The following is a 15,698-nucleotide window of genomic DNA, read 5'->3' as shown; positions in this document are numbered from 1 at the left end:
TAAGGGAGCCGGGGCCTGGTTTTCCAGTCCGCCAGGCAGATAGGAGGTTTTCTTTGTTGTCCTGCTAAGACCTCTGCGCATTCTGCTCTTTCTGCGGTGTCTACGCGGAGTCACAGGGAGGGACACCTTTGAGATTCGTCGTTCAGCCTATAGGCTGTTCAGGTAAAGCTGGGATGGGATGGGATGGATGGGATAAGAGGAAATCCCCGAAGAGACAGACAGAAGAGAGGGACCTCCCTGGGTTGTACGGTGTTTCCGTTAACATATCCTGTCAGTGTTCAGCATCTGATGTGAGAGGAGCCGAGTCTCAAATGGGATTGGAAGTCACGTGTAGAAACTCCTCCCCGCCCCCCAAATCCAGTGTGTAGGAGCTGTTAGTGATGAGAAACAAAGGCACTCTGCACATGGTCAATGGGATTTCTCTGCCTTCTTTATTACAAGAACCACGTACGAGCATGCGAAGTGCCTTTCCAAACCCGCAATTATTAACCCCATCCCTGGCTGGCTTGTCAATCCCAAAATACTATATTTTTCTGCCACGGAATACCCTGGGCTTCTCCCTGCCGCCCCTCAGGCATAGGCTAGGTTTTTTTCTAGTTTGTTAAGAGATTGCCCATAAAGTTTTTTTAATGACATTTCTAAAGCGAGAAGTGCTTTTTATGTGCATTTTTGCACATTTTATCCGGTGCCCAATTCCTTCTTTACCACAACTTTTCTGCCCTGTCCCCACCCCGTTGTTGCGTGACATATTTTATGATGGTCCTTTCCCCTGTGAGTGTGAAACCCGTGTAGGAAATAAGTCGTGGAATAAAACAGGAGAATCGATTTGCACAGCAATATGCGCTCTGAGTGCTAGAGAAATGCTTAATAATGAGTATGATGTTGGAATATGTTTGTGTATACATCAGTGTGATTATCTTCTATGTCTTAAAGTGTTCCTGTCCTGCTTCCTGGATCTATTTTATCTTGTATGTTCTATAGATGTGGATACAAGGAAGATACATAGCACATAAGCATAACATGTTTTCTTTTTTCCAACACTACCCCCCCGCAGTTGTATTATAACACATTTAAAAGTTGGGGTTATTTATTTCATAATGGTGGGTGTGCACATCTAACTGAAAGAATGCAACTCTTCCTACCTAGAAGATGGTCTTTTCTAGCTTCGTAAAGGAGAGACTAAATGATCTATTGTCCATCTACCCAGAACTACTTTAAATGGTTCAAAACAGCCTTCCCACCCTTGCATCAGTGAAAACTTGTTTAAGATGATAATCTGCTCTTAAAGAAAAATGCTTTCTGCCTAGTCCATTTCATGTTTACTTCAGAGCAAGCCCGGGTGAGTTCAGTGGAACTAAATTTTCCTGTGAGTGTGCTTAGGACTGTAGCCTTAATAGTTCAGAAACTGTCTTGATGATGCCATCACGCCACGTCCGATGGAGAGGAGGCGGAGCTGGGAGGTGGAGGCGGAGAGAGGGAGGAGTTAAGGGAGCCGGGGCCTGGTTTTCCAGTCCGCCAGGCAGATAGGAGGTTTTCTTTGTTGTCCTGCTAATACCTCTGTGCATTCTGCTCTTTCTGCGGTGTCTACGCGGAGTCACAGGGAGGGACACCTTTGAGATTCGTCGTTCAGCCTATAGGCTGTTCAGGTAAAGCTGGGATGGGATGGGATGGGATGGGATGGATGGGATAAGAGGAAATCCCCGAAGAGACAGACAGAAGAGAGGGACCTCCCTGGGTTGTACGGTGTTTCCGTTAACATATCCTGTCAGTGTTCAGCATCTGACGTGAGAGGAGCCGAGTCTCAAATGGGATTGGAAGTCACGTGTGGAAACTCCTCCCCGCCCCCCAAATCCAGTGTGTAGGAGCTGTTAGTGATGAGAAACAAAGGCACTCTGCACATGGTCAATGGGATTTCTCTGCCTTCTTTATTACAAGAACCACGTATGAGCATGCGAAGTACCTTTCCAAACCCGCAATTATTAACCCCAACCCTGGCTGGCTTGTCAATCCCAAAATACTATATTTTTCTGCCACAGAATACCCTGGGCTTCTCCCTGCCGCCCCTCAGGGATAGGCTAGGTTTTTTTCTAGTTTGTTAAAAGATTGCCCATAAAGTTTTTTAATGACATTGCTAAAGCGAGAAGTGCTTTTTAGGTGCATTTTTGCACATTTTATCCGGTGCCCATTTTCTTCTTTACCACAACTTTTCTGCCCTGTCCCCACCCCCTTGTTGCGTGACATATTTTATGATGGTCCTTTCCCCTGTGAGTGTGAAACCCGTGTAGGAAATAAGTCGTGGAATAAAACAGGAGAATCGATTTGCACAGCAATATGCGCTCTGAGTGCTAGAGAAATGCTTAATAATGAGTATGATGTTGGAATATGTTTGTGTATACATCAGTGTGATTATCTTCTATGTCTTAGTGTTTCTGTCCTGCTTCCTGGATCTATTTTATTTATTTATTTATTTATTTCATTAAACTTATAGACCGCCCCATAGCCGAAGCTCTCTGGGCAGTTTACAAGAACAAGAACAGCATCAGAAATACAATATACATATAACAATATAAAACATTAAAATTTAAAAATGTTAAGATTAAAACAGTTCCAACATATACTAACTAATTAAAATGCCTGGGTGAAGAGAAAAGTTTTAACCTGGCGCCGAAAAGATAGTAATGTTGGCGCCAAGCGTATTTCCTCAGGGAGGTTGTTCCACAGTTCGGGGGCCACCACTGAAAAAGCCCTTTTTCATGTTGCTGCTCTCCGAGCTTCCCTATGGGTAGGCACTCGGAGGAGAGTCTTCGTTGATGAGTGGAGTCTACAGGCAGGTTCATGTCGGGGGAGGCATTCCAACAGGTATTGTGGTCCTGTGCCGTGTAGGGCTTTGTAGGTTAGAACCAGCACTTTGAACCGGGCCCGGAAACATATAGGCAGCCAATGTAAGCAGGCCAGAACAGGTGTTATATGGTCGGACTGTCTGGTCCCCGTTAACAGTCTGGCCGCTGCATTCTGCACAAGCTGCAGTTTCTGAACCGTCTTCAAAGGCAGCCCCACGTAGAGTGCATTGCAGTAATCTAGTTTCGAGTTTTATCTTGTATGTTCTATAGATGTGGATACAAGGAAGATACATAGCACATAAGCATAACATGTTTTCTTTTTTCCAACACTACCCCCCCCAGTTGTATTATAACACATTTAAAAGTTGGGGTTATTTATTTCATAATGGTGGGTGTGCACATCTAACTGAAAGAATGCAACTCTTCCTACCTAGAAGATGGTCTTTTCTAGCTTCCTAAAGGAGAGACTAAATGATCTATTGTCCATCTACCCAGAACTACTTTAAATGGTTCACAACAGCCTTCCCACCCTTGCATCGGTGAAAACTTGTTTAAGATGATAATCTGCTCTTAAAGAAAAATGCTTTCTGCCTAGTCCATTTCATGTTTACTTCAGAGCAAGCCCGGGTGAGTTCAGTGGAACTAAATTTTCCTGTGAGTGTGCTTAGGACTGTAGCCTTAATAGTTCAGAACCAACGTTTTAGTAAGTCTGATATATTTCTCAAATATATAATCAATTTGTGGTATATTGACTTTTCATACTCTTCAAAGGGCTTTGTACACTCACTGGCTGGAAAGCACTATCTTAAACCACAGTAAAACAAATATGGATTCTTGCAGTTCTGTCTTTTCTATGTCATTATAATTGCATGGTAATATAACTAAGGTGGTCAGATTTCCTTTCTTCAGCCTGGTGCCCTCCAAATCTTTCAAACCAGAACTGCTATAATTCCTGACCATTGGCCATGCTGGCTGGGGCTGTTGGGAATTGTAGTACAAAATGTCTGGAGGGCACTAGGCTGGGGAGGCTGCAGTAGAGTAAGAACATTTTATAGCGTATGTTCCTATAACACTGTGTTTTATTCTTAAAAGTTTTATCTCTATTTATTTATTTATTTGATTATTTGATTTATATCCCGCCCTTCCTCCCAGCTGTATTACTTATGTAGTAAATAATCAGGATTATTATTATTATTATTATTATTGTTATTAAATTGAATTTCATGTCCTGTCCTTTCTGCCAAAGGAGCCCAGGGTGGCTGTATGTCAACAAAACAAATAATAAAAAAGCATTTTAAAAACATTCTTTCATCCAATGATCTCCAGGTTGCCAGGATCAGTCTCCTTCAGCCATCAAATGTCTGGATAGACAAGATTATAAATTCAATAGTATTTATTTTATTTCTTAATTGTATTTTTATCCCACCCTTTCTTCAGGCTCACATCTCCACTTTATTCTCCTAAGAACCCTTCTGAGGGTAGGTGGAGAGGTGATTGTTGACCCAGGATCACCCAATGAGCCTAACAACTGAATGAGTACTCGAACTCAGGTCTCTCCTAATTCCACACTATACAGTTTTCAATCATCATATCCCACCTTTCTATAAAATATTCGCAGCAGATTGAACAGTGATCAATTTGTAGCTTTGGGGGTGGGATGGATTTGTTTATAGTGGGATGAGCTTTCATAGATAAGTGAAAATGAGAGTGGAAGACGGTGGTACCTTAGCCTTTGCATATATATCAGGTGTGGGGGACCTTTGGGTGTCCAGATGTTGCAGAACTATAGCTCTCATCATCCCCTTCCTGCTTGCTGGGGCTGATGGGAGTTGTAGTTCAGTATCATCTGGACAACCAAAGGTTCCCCACATACAGATCAGGTTAATAAAATAAGAATAATAGAAGGAAAACAAACAACTATCTATTCATTATACAGCCACAAGAGTGGCTGTATACAATAGCCAGCATGGATTTTTCACATTCCGCAATGTTAAATTGAAAATACCCCCCGTGCCATTCTGATGCTTCCCATAAGTTCATTTCAAAACAAAACCTTACAAAACTTATAGTCCTGAACTCAGAAACGCTTGCTTAACAACCCTCTCAATTTTCATGGTGATACACAAAACAGTCAGAGAGAATAGAGAGTTCAAAGTCTAAAAAGAAAGAAAAAAAACGCCTGAGCCCTTTTGGACTTTTTTCGACCAGAGTTCTCATAATCTGTTGAAATTCATCAAAAATCAGCCATGTTCACAGAGTACCTGTAATCCTAATACTGACCTTGCCCCATACTCTGACCTTCATCTTCTGCAGTTTACAAGTTAAAAAAAATGCCTGGCTGATTTTTAATTAATTTAAGAAATTTTGGCTGGAAGCTAATGATAAGGGCGGGCATGCTCAGTCAACTGTCAGTGTTCTCAAAGCCTCACAGCTGCTGGGTTTGTCTAATCAGGGGGCCACACCCACACCAGACTTTGATTTCACTTGAAATAATAGTCATGGGTTCCCTCCAAGAATCCAGGGAAGTGTAGTTTGTGAAGGGTGCTGAGAGGAGACTCCTATTCCCCTGAGAGAATGGTTTAACAGTCAGCTACTCTGATTGAAGGTCTGTGAGGGGAACTAGGTGTCTCCTAGCAACTCTCAGCATCCTTCAGTAACTACACTTCCCAGGATTCTTTGAGAGAAGCCATGACTGTCCAAAGTGAAATAAAGGTCTGGTGTGGATGTGGCCAGGGACAGCTTTGGTTTACATTTGGATGGGAGGCTACATGTGCCTGTTGTATAATAAAAAGGTGGGGGAAACGCTGAAAAGCAATGATACTGTTCACAATTTCCTATTGCTCTTTGCTATCTTTTTGGCGCCTTTTGAAGACTTTTCCTCTTTTAACAAGCCTTTTAAGTTGAGACCTATCCCAGTCTGCGTCTGTGTTAGAATTGCTTTTAATATGTTTTCTTTAATAATGTTTTTAACCCTTTTTTAAAAAAAAGATTTTTTAAAGCTTTTTAAAAAATGTTTGTAACATTTTGTTTTAATATATTTTAAGGTCTTTTTATGATGTTTTAAAGTGTTTTTATCGTTTCTGTTTACCACCCTGGGCTACTGCTGGGAGGAAGGGCGGGATATAAATCAAATAATAAATAAATAAAGGAAAGGGGCTTCCCTTTTGCCCAGTACCTACCCACCCAATCTCCTCCCCCTCCCCTCCCCTCCCTGCCCTTCCCCCAGGTCAGTGTTGGACTACGACCTGGGAGACCAGAGTTCGAATCACCACACAGCCATGAAGCTCACTGGGTGACCTTGGGCCAGTCACTGCCTCTCAGCCTCAGAGGAAGGCAATGGTAAAACCACCTCTGAATACCGTTTACCATGAAAACCCTATTCATAGGGTCAATGTAAGTCAGGATTGACTTGAAGGCAGTCCATTTCCATTTTCAAACATGATTGCACAGAAATAAATCCCATTGAACTCAAAAAGTATGCAAACAATCAAACCCACCCTCCCTCCTAGTCCCTCCCTCTTCCCTCTTCCCTCCCCCTTCCTTTGCCCCTCCCTCCCCATCCCCAACCCCTTCCAATCCCTCCTTCCCCTCCCCCCTCCCCCCTCCCCCCTCCCCCCTCCCCTTCCTCCTCCCCACGGTCAGTTTTACCTATCTTAAGCATGATTGCACGGAAGTAAATACCATTGAACTCCATAAGCCTGCAAATGATAAAACCTGCTCTCCCCTCCCCCTTCCTTTGCCCCCTCCAATATGGTCCTTCCCCCTTCCCCTCTCCTCCCCCATGGTCAGTTTTTCCTATCCTAAGCATGATTGCATAGGAGTAAATCCCATTGAACTCAATAAGCATGCAAATGATCAGACCTGCTTTTTCCCCTCCTTCCCCTCTCCTCTCCCTTCTTTCTCCCCTCCCCTCTTCCTTGTTCCTCCTCCCCTGCCCACTCCAGCCCTCCCTCCCTCCCCCCTGGTCAGTTTTACCTATCCTAAGCATGATTGCATGGGAGTAAATCGCACTGAATTCAATAAACATGCAAATGATCAAACCTGTCCTCCCCTCCCCCTCCTGCCTGCTCCCATCCCAGTCCTCCCCTCTGCCTTTCCATCCCTCCTCCTCTTCCTCCTCCTGCCCTCCCCATCCCCTGTGGTCAGTTTCACCTATCCTAAGCATGATTGCAGAGGATTAAATCCCACTGAACTCAATAAGCATGCAAATGATCAATCCATTCTCATCAAGCTTGCACAGGATCCCATTTCTTACCTCCCGGATTAAAAAGCAGGGAAATTCACTTAGGCAAATAACCTTGTGGTTTAAGAATGTACCTATAGCCCACAGATATTTCTATCAAACTTTAGAAAGCTGGGGAATTGGGCAGCTATAGTGAATGCACCAGGGGAGCAGGAGACCTGACCTCCTCTCTGAGATATTGGACTGCCCTACAAATTTGTAGAGAAACTGAGGCAGAAGAGAGAGAGAAATCTGCCTGGTAAGAAATTAAAGCCCAATAAATATGTAATAAATTTAAACACATGGTTCACGCAAGCCTATAAGAAAAATCAAAATAGGAGCAAACTTGGTTGCCGGGTGTGGGGGTGGGTGGGCGAGTGAGCAGAGAAAGAAACAGAAGAGAGGCTATCTAGGGGGCAGGGTTAGAGGGAGGAAAGGCGTGTTAAGTTGTGGGTAGGAGAGAGGTTTGGTGGGTCAAAAGAAGGCAGCAAGTAAGAGGCAGTAGCGGCTGGAAGAGTGAAGAGGAAGGGCACTCGGGACATGAGGGGAGGGAGTAAAGTGGGCTGTGTGTCCATCCTAGGTGCTTCCTTGGTCGGAGTGACCTGTGGTGGCAGTGAGACCTCAAAACAAATGCACATAGCCCCAAGTTCTCTTCTTTCCCTCACTTCCCGCATCTGTCCCCTTACACCAAAGGGAGGGTGTCCTGCGGGAGGGAGAAAAGTAGATGGTGAACGTGAGGGTGGAATCCTCCTTAACTGCCGCCTCTTTCTCTCCCTCTCTTTCTGAGGCAAAGAGTTGAGGAGTGACCTCCCCTGCTTTTCTCTCCCTCACTCCCCCCATCATGACCCCCTTCCCCTTAGCCTGGTAATGGTCTGTGTGGCACTTCAGGAATATGCACAGGGAGGGGAGTGTGCTGCCGCTGCTGCATGCCTCTTTTGGTGTCATTCACATTGCAGGAGATTGGTGGGTTATGGGAAGGGGTAGCGAGAAGGCCAGAAGACCCCCACTCTCTCTCTTTCACGCACGCACACACACACACCCTCCCACTCAGTACATATTTGCCGCCATGTCTGCACTCTCCTTCTGCTTTTGCTGCTGCTGCCACCACCCTTCTCCATAAGGAGTTAAGGAGCTGGAAGCTCATGAAGAGCAATCAGCAGCTACTCTCCTTGAGGGGCAGGGCGAGGAGCTGGGAATGGAAGCTGCTCAGTTTGTTTCAGCCATCCTGAAGACTTTTTTAAAAATAATAATAATAAATGATTCCTCTGTTGGCTCTTTGCAGCCCCCCAGGTTGACTTCCCAGCCCCTCTGGGGGTCATGGACCCCAGGTTGGGAACCACTGCCCTAATAGTTGGTGGAAGTGTTCCTTCAGGCTCAGAGAGTAAAGTCGCATCTTCAGGTGGTGGACAATTCTCTAATTTAGAATTTTGGTTGGTCTAGTAAAGGTATTGTCTAATATGGGTTTTGTAATTTTTCTTATGGGCCACCACAACTGTCTCTTACTTTTTTTAGTGACTCGAAAAATATTAGATGTAGCCGTTAACAGTTAACTATCAATTGTCACAACTTTTGTTGGTATCATTGATGAGTAATTAAATGGTTAATGATATCACACAGAAATAAGTTGGAAGGAAATTAAAAACATGCTGAAGAGTGCTTGAATGTAAATGTTTATATCAGTGTTTTATGGCAACCTCTCACCTCTGCATTTGAGGTTTTCACATTAATTTTAAATACAGATCATATGTTCATTTTTGTTAAAGGATTTCAGGTTAGGCAATCTGATCTTGTAGTTTAGAACAGTTCATAGATGAATTACTTAGGGCTCATCTACATGGTTGCTCACTGTGTGTTTGGTGCTGCTCACATCTCCTTTAAATTTACATGGTTGATATGATGTTACCGGCAAACAGAAGCTATCATGCAGTTTTCCCCCTGTAAATCTGTACTAACCCAATTCGCTGATAATATGAAAAGTCGAGAAAAATATGTCTCCACTGCGCTCCTCCTTGTAGGCACTTTGCGTTGCTGTTTTCAGGTACGTGTGTCAGTCGTTCCCCTCTCCATGCCAGCTATCTCCTCCCTTCGTTCATTTTGTTTTCTGTGGGCTAACAAGCAACATCTGGCTGCTCTCCTCTGTTCTGGCCTTTTTTATGTTGCTGCAAACAGTGCCGTTATTTTAATTTTCTCCCTAGCTTGTGTGCAAAAGTATAACACTGCTCAAACCAAGATTTGTATTTCAATCGTATTTGTATCGTAGCTGTGAAAATACAAATAATCACACTGTTTTTTTAAGAAAGCAACCTACTGCAGCTGGTATAACAAACTGAGCAGAGGGAGTGCAAATGTAAATTAGAGGGCGTGGTCATGAGGAAATTGCATGATTGATCCTTCATAGAGGGTGCGAATGGAAATCTCCATGTTTGCAGCTGGTGTTGAGCATTTATTGTGGACGATGCAAACAGATTATGAAGGTAAAAGCAGTGTATTTGCTACCTTGTAGATGAGCCCAAATGAGTCCAATAATGGCTCTGACTTCAGCTGCTTTGTATAGTGAATGGAAAATCTAAATTGGCTGGAATCCTCATTTGTATTACAAATGCCTTCCCACTGCATTATCAGTGATATCTAATGTGTTAATGTAAGTGATTGGATGGGTTCAAAGGTGATATAGGCTACAAAACAATCTATACACACTTAATTGGGAGGAATTCCCACTGAACACAGTGGGTCTTACTTCTGAGTAAGTATCCATAGAGTTGTGCTGACAAGCTCACATGTGAAAGTCCTTTTACAGGACAAAGTAGGTTGCATTGTACCTACTCTTGAGGCAGTTAACTTTTCAGAATAAGAAATCAGAGCATTTTAATTACTACTTCACACACAAGAGAAATAGTAGGTGTCCTAACTGGATAGATGTCTTGGTATAGTTTTGTGGGTGCCAAAGAACAGGTAAGTATGTTAACTATGTCTGTTTCCACCCTTAACTAATAGTTACATGGGTCTTGATGTGAAGGATTGCCTCAGATTGTTAGAAATAATGACAGCATCCCTTTGTGCAGAGGGGAAAAGTCTTACTATAAATGGTGTTTGCTTTTGCCATTTCAAGCAAAGATTGGCCATTGCCTCTAAGACTTGTCTTTAACTTCAGTGACATTTTTGTGTGATGGATGGTAAACTGTGCATAAAGAGCAGGCAAGCCAGCTTTGAAGAGGTTCTCTCTGTTTTTTACATGTCTTTCTGAGTTTGCAGGAGAGTCAAAAACATGACTGCTTGCTCTTTATGGAGACAAATGCAGGTTTCAAAAGGCATATGTGTGGCATAGAATCCTAGTCAATTCCTGTTCCCCAGACATCATTTGGATATGCCTCCAAAATATAAACATATTAGTTATTTTATTACATTTATATCCCGTTTCTTCCTTCATGGAACTTTGTCTAGGTCGCACATTTTTTTAACATCTCTCTATATTCTGAAAACATAGCCTTTGGAATGGCCATAACAATAGATTCTGTAGGTTGCTTAGTGGTGTCTTTAAAGAAGAGTCACAATGGTATTTTTACAAAAGATTTCCTTACTGAACTGAAAGCTGTATCTGGGTTGGACACCAAAATGTCTTATGTATTGGCTCACCTGTAAGGCCCTCAAGGATGCCTGGCTTTCAGAAGAGAACCTTAATTCATTATTGACATGGAATTATTGTTCTATTGGTTATTCAGATTTTTATTTTTGTAGCCAATGGCCATTACAATGTAAATTAAAAAAGGCAATTCAAGAGTAAGTCAGACATATGATTTTTTTAAAATGCAAGTTGTCCGAAATGGTTGTCCTCAAATCATTTGAATTAAAAAAAAAAAGTTCCATTGGCATTCAATATTGTTTTGAGTCAAAAAAGTTGCAAGATGTTCACCCTGTTCTAGATGGGGTCACACTCCCCTTGAAGGAACAGGTTCGTAGTCTGGGAGTTCTTTTCGATCCTTCCTTGTCTCTTGAGGCGCAAGTGGCCTCGGTGGCAAGGAATGCGTTCTACCACCTTCGGTTGGTAGCCCAGCTACGCCCCTATCTGGACAGGGATGACCTCGCCTCAGTTGTTCATGCTCTGGTAACTTCTAGGCTGGATTACTGTAATGCGCTCTACGTAGGGCTGCCCTTGAAGACAGTTCGGAAGCTTCAGCTAGTGCAAAACGCAGCAGCCAGATTGCTGATGAGGACCAGCCGGTCAGCACATATAACACCTGTTCTGGCCCGTTTGCACTGGCTACCTATTTGTTTCCGAGCCAGATTCAAGGTGCTGGTTTTGACCTATGAAGCCTTACATGGCGTGGGACCGCAATATCTTGTGGAACGCCTCTCCCGCTATGAACCTACCCGGTCACTTCGCTCAGCATCTAAGGCTCTCCTCCGGGTACCAACCCATCAAGAAGCCCGGAGGACAGTTACTCGATCTAGGGCCTTTTCTGTAGTGGCCCCCGAACTGTGGAACAGCCTCCCCGAAGAAGTACGCCTGGCGCCTACGCTTCTATCTTTTCGGCGCCAGGTTAAGACCTGGCTATGCTCCCAGGCATTTTAAGCGTTTATGTTATAATTTAATTTTTTTCTTTTTTCTTTTTTTCTTTAGTTGCTGCTTGTGTTTATTGTTTGTTGTCTGATTGTATTGTTGATATTTTGTATTTTAATCTTTTTGTACACCGCCCAGAGAGCCACTCGCTATGGGCGGTCTATAAATGAAACAAATAAATAAAAAAATAAATATAACTTTCTTGCTGCTGGTGCATGTAGAACTACTCTATAGGTAATTTGTCTTTTTCGATCACCAACCTTCTGATTTTGAAGGGGGAGAATGTCTTGAGGGGGTGTACTAATTGGAATGGGCTTTTGAGAGCTCTGGGATGGATTAGGTAAAATATAGAGGGGAGATCTTCAGACATTAAAAAATGAATGGAACTTCCGGTTTACTCTTCTTCCGGTAGGACACGTTTATTACAAGCTCTCTTTACTTCATCTCAAAAACTGTTAAACAACCCTTAATTGGTATAGCAATTACTTTCAAACAACTTTCAAACAACTATATACAAGCTGAAGCAGCCTGGAGATCAGTTTTATCTGTTAAAAACAAGTATAAAACGAGGCGTCACTTCAGCCCCCTTGCCAGCTGACGAACCTACTTAAGGACGTGAATGAATGTAACAAAACTAACATCAAAGTACATCCCTCATTAGCAAAAAGGCTGGCGTTTTCTTGGGAATTGAAACAGACTGATATAACAACATATGCCAACCAAGCAGGAGAAGCAGAAATAGGGAAGGACACACAGCAAGCCAAAATTACGAGCTATTTTCTACCTATCCATGCTCCAACTCCCCCACTTCCACAATCTCTATGTGTACAGGAAACAGCAAGCTTCTCTTCTCATCCACGTGAATGGACAATAGAACAACTGTTTTCAATTAAAGCATACGTAGCCAGCATGTCTGCCAAGAGTCTGGCAGAGGAGCTACTAGACGCTGGCTTTAATTGCACAACCAACACTACGAATGACGACACTCCTTCTGAAATAATTACAGTTGATTCATATAGTATGACAAAGAGCAGCTCACCGTTGTTACAAGAGTCAAGCAGTGAGACTCACTATATACCCTCTGCACCTTCCAGCACTGTTAAACCTCCATACTCTAGTTGGCAAGAACTTTTGTTTGAAGAGATGAGTCTTGTCAAAGCATACATTGCCGAAACAAATAAACTACTTACCACCCTGGTAGAATCCTTTGGACCCCATATTTCACAACTCAATTCAGGACAGGGTACTCATGGACACAAACCGGTGGTGATTCTAACAAGCAACAGCGCCTCTCAGACTTTAAACACAACTGGCGCAGCTAGGAATAAGAATAAGAAAACGCATCCGAATGGAAAATACTCAAATATTGGGAGGCAACAGAAAACACAGAATACCAAGAAATCAAAGAACATTAAAAACAATAAATCCTCCCCCATCAGAAAAATGAATTTTAAACCACTGTTCAAACTTCTGGATCATGCTCCTAATGAGCTGCACAGCAAAAAATCTAAAGACAAAAATGCAGTACAGGACGACACCAACCTAAAATCAGGGGACAAATTATCCAGCAAAAAGCAAGTCATCAGGGAAAGGGAAGAAAGTTTTCTACAACAGACCTACCAATCGGATATTAAGATGACAGCATATAAATCGACCCATTTCCCATGGAAACTTGTATTACAACCTGGAAAATTAGTAGTGTCATACCACAAGCGGGCCTCCGGCTACTGGCCCCCCTTCCCAAGCATTCCTTTTCTGGATAAATGTATCACACGTGCCCTTCATCCTTTACATCGGACAAACTACGTTAAATCTTTAGTGAATATATCCAGTGAACCAGGTCACTGTCGCTTAATTGTCACGTTACATTCGTCGACAATTGCTAGCCAGATTTATTATAATAGGAAGAGTTTCAATGAAAATGGACTAATTATTCAACGTTACTATATCAATTCTGCTTCCCCTGCACCACTATGGACTTATACCTCTCAGTTAACAAAGATGAGTCCCCTTGAGACACCGACGCCTACAACAGATGATGCTCAGGGGAACTCCCCTTCATCTACCCTCACAACGACAATGCAACCTCCGTTCCTAACCAGTTGTATTCAAGCTCTAGACATTCTAACACATGAGATGGAGCCGGAGGAGATTCAACTAATGGAGCAATATTCCCAATTTCCTGCGACTGAGTGCACACTGATTATCAATAAACTGCAACACCTTACGCAGTGCCTAATGAACATGAATTTGACGAAGACTACCAGTGGAAAACAAATTTCCTTCCCTTCTTCTGTGTGTGGCTCTGATACAGTCATCACAGATCAACCAACAAACAACAATGCAGCTAGCAGAAGGATATCTGGCGCAATCTATATGGACAATACAGGCTATTTAAATAAAATCAACAAGAGTTTCTGACATTCTTTCAATCAATCCCCACATATGAGGCAGCAAAAGATCCATCCCGACTATCCTCCTCTCCTTACGTCAGTATAACTCAGTCTAATCCTTCACTACACATCTTATCGTGGAATATAGCAGGATGGAAAGCTAAATAAAACAACGCAGAATTTTCCAACTACCTGAAGCAGCATGACATAATCCTCCTTCAAGAGACATGGTCCACCCAAGAGGTGAGTTTGGATGGTTATGCCTCCCTCTTCCAACCAGCTACAATCCTGGACAAACGAAAAGGAAGAGCAAAAGGAGGGTTGGCTATATTAATTTCCACTTCTTTAATAGCCCTCCAAGATAACCTTCATCCATGCAATGATCTTGCCATGGCAGTCCTGCTGACTTTCTGCGAAACATCCCTTCTTTTGGTCAACGTTTATGTGCCGCCCTGTTCCCGAAGAGAGGACACGGAACAACTATGGGACAAATTGGAAATTTATATTACAGAATTGGTGACGTGGCATCCCAAAGCTCCACTAGTCATCATGGGAGACCTTAATGCAAGGACGGCCCCAACAATGCCGCTCTCCTGTCATCGAACCTATGGAAAGGCGAGGACAATAAACATCTTCCTCTAATTTATGATCGAACCTCCAGGAACTCCAAAATCAACTACTCGGGAATCTGCCTCTCCCGTCTTGTGGGAATCCATGATCTGGTCAATGGACTTAACATACTGGATGCATGTGCAGAATACACATTTATTTCTGGCAGAGGAAGCAGCGTAATAGATTATGCGATAGTATCACACCAGCTGATACAACAAATAGTGAAACTCACAGTAGCAGAAAGACTAGATAGCGACCATCTTCCCTTGGTTCTTTCAGTATAACCAAAAGAGAAATGCCGTGTGGCTAAAGAGTATAACCCAATTGCAAATGCAGCGTATTTTACACATAAGAGAACCTTTTGGACACCACAATTGGCTTCTACGCTCGATATTTTTCTCTCTTCTGACACAGCACTGACTATTCAAGAGCAAATCACCAAAACAGATAACTTTCAAACGGCTCTCAATGCTTATGACAACCTAAATGATCTTTTACATCCCATTCTAATCCCAAAAGCTCCGGCCCCTAGAAACACTTCAGACACAGAAATTCCCAGCTGGTATGACAAAGAATGTCTGCTTATTAAGAAGCGATTAAGACAGTTGTACCAACAATATCGCCGAGAAAACCTCAGTTCCTTGCCTTCAGAATATTACTATATCAAACGCAAATATAAGTCCCTACTAACCACTAAAAAGTGACAGGGAATGCAAAAAGGTTGGGAGTCTTTAATCTACGCAACAAAGACCAAAAATTCAAAAAAATTCTGGTCCCTAGTGTCGAGTGAAATTAGGCCCATAAACTCTGCACCATGTCACATCCCTGCAGCTATTTGGGAAAAAATTTATACTGATATACAGGATTGTGACATCCAGCGACCCCAGAAACCTCCCTTCGGTTTCGATTTTTCAGATCCACCCAAATGGCCACCAGTTACTCAGAGTGAAATATTAAAACTAATAGATAAACTAAAAAATGGCAAAGCCCCGGGCTGTGACAACTTACCCTCAGAACTTTTGAAATGTCACCAAGATTGGTGGGCCCCTTTGCTAGCAAATCTATTTACACTA

At 42.8% G+C, this 15,698-nt stretch overlaps 1 protein-coding gene across 2 annotated transcripts in view; it reads left to right on the top strand.

The window, feature by feature from the left end:
* Positions 1-1,487: 1,487 nt before the first annotated feature.
* The window catches only part of MICU1 (mitochondrial calcium uptake 1), a 203,303-nt gene continuing 189,092 nt past the window's right edge, over positions 1,488-15,698 (top strand). Inside the window, exon 1 of one of the 2 annotated variants that reach the window (XM_061635302.1) lies at positions 1,488-1,646. The gene's annotated coding sequence lies outside the window, so the exon portion shown is untranslated. Of the gene's footprint in view, positions 1,647-9,451; positions 9,537-15,698 lie in introns of those variants that run through there. The other variant, XM_061635303.1, reaches the window with a different exon arrangement.

The sequence above is a fragment of the Rhineura floridana genome, chromosome 7 (genome assembly GCF_030035675.1).
Source record: "Rhineura floridana isolate rRhiFlo1 chromosome 7, rRhiFlo1.hap2, whole genome shotgun sequence".
NCBI classification, from domain to species: Eukaryota; Metazoa; Chordata; class Lepidosauria; order Squamata; family Rhineuridae; genus Rhineura; species Rhineura floridana.
The sequence above is the reverse complement of the archived record's forward strand: the minus strand, read 5'-3'. Positions and strand labels throughout refer to the sequence as shown.